The 6,552-nt window shown below is 37.0% G+C and overlaps 1 long non-coding RNA gene across 1 annotated transcript in view; it reads left to right on the top strand.

The window, feature by feature from the left end:
- LOC110271076 overlaps nucleotides 1-5,625 on the top strand; it is a 14,993-nt gene extending 9,368 nt beyond the window's left edge. The window contains exon 3 of the long non-coding RNA XR_002361152.1: nucleotides 5,384-5,625. This is a non-coding gene — a long non-coding RNA (uncharacterized LOC110271076). The remainder of the gene's footprint in view (nucleotides 1-5,383) is intronic.

Below are 6,552 nucleotides of genomic sequence, written 5' to 3'. Positions count from 1 at the left end.
TACTAGGGTTTATAGAAGTAAGTAATTGATGCATAAATACACTTTCGGGGCCCACTTGGTGTGTGCTTGGGCTGAGCTTGAATGTTACACGTGCAGAGGCTCTTCCTGGAGTTGAACGTCAGGTTGTAACGTATTTCTGGCGTTCAACTCTGGCTTGTGACTTGTTTCTGGCGTTTAACTCCAGACAGCAGCGTAGAACTGGCGTTCAACGCCCTTTTACGTTGTCTAAACTCGGCCAAAGTATGGACTATTAAACATTGCTGAAAATCCCTGAATGTCTACTTTTCAACGCAATTAGAAGCGCACCATTTTGAGTTCTGTAGCTCCAGAAAATCCACTTTGAGTGCAGGGAGGTCAGAATCCAACAGCATCAGCAGTCCTTCTTCAACCTCTGAATCTAATTTTTGCTCAAGTCCCTCAATTTCAGCCAGAAAATACCTGAAATCACAGAAAAATACACAAACTCATAGTAAAGTCTATAAATGTGAATTTAACATAAAAACTAATGAAAACATCCCTAAAAGTAACCGGATTCTACTAAAAACATACTAAAAATAATGCCAAAAAGCATATAAATTATCCGCTCATCCATATCCGTCAGGGTAACTTGTAGTGTAGTAATGAACTCCCTAGAGTTAAGTACCCAAATCCCCCGACTTCTTTACACCCTGCTGGGAATCTTAGGTTCTTACCCCTCTTCTTTCTCCTGTTCTATAGAAGGAGTTGGGAGTAGTATTCTTTGAGTACCTTGCACTGTGCTACTATGATGATCCTTCGTAGGGAAGCACTATCATATAGGGAGAGTTGCATACGTGCATGTACATCCTTTTTGATCGACCATTCTCACATCCTTTACTTAGTCTTGAGTTTGACCCTAGCTTCCCTTACAATTTTTTACTATCTGAGCTGCATCCTGGAGATACCCACTACCCCTTTCCATCATAACCAATGTACCAGGTGGACCCTGAACCAGAGTCTCCTGTCATTTTTCAGCCCGAGTATCTACATTGGTTTGACCTGGTGTCTGAGCCAGTGATACCGATGAAGCTCATGCCCGATTATCAGCCACTTGATCTGATGGTCAAGCAATTTGGCCCCTTGGGAGAGGTCTTGGCCACAACTGTTCCCAACGGCTTCATATCGACTTCATCCAAAGAGGATCCGTTAGAGGATACCAAGGCCGGAGAGGACCACTTGGTTATTGACCTAGTCTCTAGCTTGTTAGAAAAAGCCGATGTAGGAGATGGAGAGTTAGGACAGCAACCCAATGGCTACGTATGATGAACCCGATGTGCAATAGTCTTATAGATATTTTTAGGAAGTAGTTTAGTAGTCAATTGTCTTCCCTTATTATAGATAGCCTTTTGCGAGGGATATGATTTTACTTTTGGTAGGCATGTTCTAGAGTAGGGGCTCTTACGTGAGCTAGAACCTAAGTGTCAACCATTTATGTATCTACTTTCTAAGTTATGGGTACTATGCATATAAGTGGGATCGAATGTACTAACTAATCCTACGTATGAAACTGCGCCCTAGTGCCCATCCATGTATAGTATATGTGTTTCTACTATATTTTGCTGTTATCTTAAGTGCCTGCATGATTTGTTGCTTTTATACCTTACTGTAATAATGTTAATACAATCTTGACTAACTTACGATTGCAAACAGTGTTACAAGCTCATAATGATAACATTACATATAAGGTCTAGAGTCTTATAGGTTGACAAAATAGTAACACCTAACGATTGGCATTGGTCATGACCTGCTGAAAGTTGGGTCGTTACAAAATCCATACTAGTCACGGAGTATATCAACAATATGAATACGTTATTTTCATAGCTAATAACCATGGACTGTCAAATTGGAGAAAATAATGTGCCGGGCTTCTTCAAAGCTTACTAGATTCGTAAGATCAACTCATCATCAATATTACCAACAACAATATTTCTAGTCAACTCCAATTTAATGATGTCGCTGCCGCTATTCTTGAAAAAGAAAGTAGACATAAAAACAAGGATGATCAAACTGAGGGTTCAAAGCAAGCAGAAGCTTTGTCGGTGGTGAGAGATAGATCAATGAAACACGGATCTTGTAGGAGTCAGCGTCATGATAGATCAAAGGCCTGGAGGAACTGTGGCAAGAAAAAGAATTTGAAGAAACATTGTTAGTTCAATAGAAAGACCACAAAGAAAGCTTATGATGCAATAACCTCATAAGGATGTGTTGCAAGTACATCTAACAATGAAAACATCTTGTGCATTGAAGTAGTGATTGGTTGTGAAGGTGGTAGACAATTGGCTTATGTTTGATTGATGGATTGTACTATAACGTAATAACATAACTTTGCATTGGGATTGGTTTAGCACAAATGAACCAGTTTCATCAGGATCTATGCTCAAGGAAGATGATCATGATCTGGAATTGTTATTAATGGTACTATTAAAATCAAAATGTTTGATGGTTCTATATGCACAATTCAGTTGTCAAACATGTAAAAGGACTAAGAATGAATCAATTTTCTATTGGAATCTTGGATGCTCAAGAGTACAAGATCAATATTAAAGATAGAATCATGAAGGTGTCAAGCAGTGCTCGTCTCATCATGAAAGCCAAAAGGATAACAACCAATCTCTATTTACTCTTTGGAGATATAATCCAAGACACAGGGGCAGCGATTGCATATGCAAATCACAAATTGATGATGTGGAATCGCAAGCTAGGCCACATATGTCAGAACATAGTTTACAAGTTCTTGCAAATAGCAATGTTCTTTCCATGCTCAAATCGGTAAATTTACTTTTCTGTGAGCACTACGTGGCAAGAAAATAGCATATGATAAAGTTCGAAAGGTCCATCACCAAAAGTATGCACATACTAGACTTAATTCACTCTAATGTGTGGAAATCACCTATGATATAACTAGGAGGAGCAAAGTATTTTGTATCCTTCATAAATTACTCTTGTAGGATATGTGTATTCCCCATAAAAAAGAAATCAGATGTGTTTCCAGTATTCAAGAAATTTAAAGCACAAATAGAGCTTGAAACTAGAAGGAAAATCAAGTGCCTAAGGATAGATAATTAAGGAGAATATACAGATGGTGATTTATCGCATTTTGCAAGAAGGAAGGCATTTAGAGGCAATTCACAATGCATATACTCCTCAGCAAAATGGTGTATCAGAACAGACGAACAAAACTCTTCTTGAAAGGACTCGAGCTATGCTATAAACTACTAGATTAACCCAAGTGTTTCTGAGCAGAAGTAGTAAAAACAACCAGCTACTTGACTAATCAATCGCCATCCACAATAATTAGGTTGAAAACCATTGGAGATATGGCAAGGCAAGTCACTGGATTATTCTTCTCTCCACATCTTTGGCTGCCTGTATATGTGAAGTTCAATCCCCAAGAAAGAACAAAGCTGAATCCTAAATCCAGAAAATGTGTCTTATTGGGATATGCTGACAATGTTAAGGGATATCATTTGTAGGATCCTACTTCCGACAAGGTTATTATCTGTAGAGATGTTATATTTGCTAATAATGAGTTATAAAAAGAATGAGAAAGAAGTAGTAATAATGTGGAGACTATTACAGCACATATCGATGATTAGTTAGAAAAGGAATATTCTTCTGACGCAGAGCTAGAGCATGATGAACAAAAACCAAGTGAAGTTCAAAGGTTAACACAGGAAACAAGACCAACTTGGCATTCTGACTATGTAATGGCTTGTTATAAGGCACATTGTTTTGTGTCTAAAGTTGAAGAGCTATCAACATTTCAAGAAGCTCTGAAAAGTCCAGACTTTTTTTGTGGATGATAACTATGCAAGAAGAAATGCAAGCATTATATAGAAATAAAATGTGGGATATTATTCCACTCCTGAAAGGATAGAAAGCCATTGGTAACAAATGGATCTTCAAAATCATGTGTGACAGCAATAACTAAATAGAATGTTATCATGTGAGATTAATGGTCAAAGAATTTGCTCAAAAAGAAGGAGTCGACTTCGACGAAATATTTTCTCCAATAGTTAGAATTACTACAATCAGGATAGTTCCAGCTATATGTGTTGCATTTGATTTACATCTAGAACAATTAATTGTAAAGACTGCTTTTCTTCATAGGAAACTAGAAGAGGGCTGTGGAGAACTAGGAAAAGAAAACTTGATTTGTAGGTTAACCAAATCTCTATACAGTTTAAAGTAGGCGTCAAGGTATTGGAACAAGAGATTTATTTCCTTCATCGTTAGCTTTGAGTACAACAAACTACAATCAAATCATTATAAAAATTACAAGATCAAAAGGTTTAGAGATAATGATTTCATCATTTTTCTATTGTATGTGGATGATATGTTAGTGATAGGTCCCAGCAAAGATTGTATTCGAGAATTGAAGGCTCAATTGGTTAGGGAGTTCGATATGAAGGACTTGGGATCTACAAACAAGATTTTAAGGATGCAAATTCACTGAGACAGAAAAGATGGGAAGATTTGGCTATCCCAAAAGACTTATTTAGGAAAGGTGTAACACCCTATCACACAGAGCTTTATGCTTAAGTCATAAGACAGAGGTGGTGAGGTATTACAACCTCTAAAAGTAAAATTATATATATAATAATAGTGAAAAATATTTTTAACTAGGAGCCTTTGAAAAAAAGGGTAAAGCAAAATCGTTAAATTGAAAAGCGCAACACTTCCGAATGTGATAACGTAAGCGAAGCGAGATAAAAGATAACTAACACGGATATATATATATACGGAAGAGTACCATAATACAGATAACAAAGCTCAAGACTCAGTTCGCGAAGGTAGGCCTGAACATATAAGTATACATACATATATATATGAGAACCCAAAAGAAACCTAAAAAATACAGAGTTGCGGAACCTGTTTCTCCAAAATAACCTCTAAGAGGAGTTAATACAGTATGTATATATAAACAGTGGAGATAATAAGTATCTATATAAATACATATAACCAAAATAAAGTCCCGAGAGATAAGGATCTTCGCTAAATTGGAAGCTTCCAGCATGCCTCAGCAAGGAGCTTCACATCCTGCATCTGAAAACAAAAAAATCCGCACGGGGTGAGAACCGGAGGTTCTCAGCATGGTAACAGTGCCCACATATGTAACATATAATATCCTAGGAAAGCCGAAGGCAATCCTAGAACTTCCGACATATAATTAAAGCTTATAAATATAACTAAACCATAAAAAAATGAAATAGGTGATGAGCGGATATTTTATACGCTTTTTCGCATCATTTTCATATAGTTTTTAGTAGTTTTTGTTTAGTTTTATTAAGTTTTTATAGGTTTTAGTGTTAAATTCACATTTTTGGATTTTACTATGATTTTTTGTATTTTTATACAATTTCAGGTATTTTCTGGCTGAAATTGAGGAGCTGGAGCAGAAGTCTGATTCAGAGACAGAGAAAGCACTGCAGATGTTGTCCGGATTTGACCTCCTTGCATTTGGAAGAGCTTTTCTGGAGCTATAGAAGTCCAAATGGAGCACTCTTAACGGATATGAAAATCTGACATCCAGAGCTTTCCAGCAATATATAATAGTCCATACTGTACTTCGGATTAGAAGGCCCAAAACTGGCGTCTAATGCCAGCTTCCTGCCCCTTCCAAGCGTCCAGCGCCCAGAGAGCAGAGACCAGCGTCCAAACGCCCAAAGAGGACCCCCTAACTGGCATTCCATGCCCAAGAGACCTCATAGCACGTGGATCTCATCAAAGCTCAGGCCAAACACTTACCAAGTGGGCCCCAGAAGTGGATTTTATCACTAAATAGACTGTTTTACCCTTACTAGTCATCTGTTTAGTATTTAAAGTGTATTTTACATAATCATTCGAACAACATACTAGAGAACATAATTATTTTCGAGTTTTACATTGTGTTTTACATCAGTATTGATGGGTTGGAACCGAATTCCAACACCTAAAACTCACCGGTAAGTGTACCGGGTCACATCAAGTAGTAAAACTCACTTAGAGTGAGGTCGATCCCACAGGGATTGATGGATCAAGCAACTTTAGTGGGTGATTAGTTTAGTCAAGCTAACATTGATGTGAATTGAAGTGAAATTGAAGCAACAGAGAGTAAATTTACAGGAATTATAAAGTGTAGAAAGTAAATTGCATTGAAATTTAAAGAGCAAGAAATGTAAATTGCAGAAACTTAAATGACAAGAAATGTAAATTGCATCAAATATAAAGAGGATTGGGTGCAGGAAATTTAAAGGAAAGCAATAGGCAGCACTTAGAACAATTGCAGAATAATTAAATTGCATGAAAAGTAAAAGGGATTGGGTGCTGGGAATTAAAACTTCAACAAGAAAATGTAAAGTACAATCAAGCAGAGAAGTAAAAGTTGAAGTAACTGAAACAGATTCAAATAGAAATGAAAAATTGCTTGAAGAACAAGACAGAAAGAAGCTTAGCTCAATTGTAAAATCTAAAAGAGAATTTGAGGATCCAAGAAGAGCAATGAACTCAGGAAGCAAATCTGGATCTCAATTCTCCTTTGCTCAGTCAGAAAAT

The sequence above is a fragment of the Arachis ipaensis genome, chromosome B01 (genome assembly GCF_000816755.2).
Source record: "Arachis ipaensis cultivar K30076 chromosome B01, Araip1.1, whole genome shotgun sequence".
Classification (NCBI taxonomy): Eukaryota; Viridiplantae; Streptophyta; class Magnoliopsida; order Fabales; family Fabaceae; genus Arachis; species Arachis ipaensis.
This window is presented reverse-complemented; position numbering and strand designations above follow the sequence as displayed.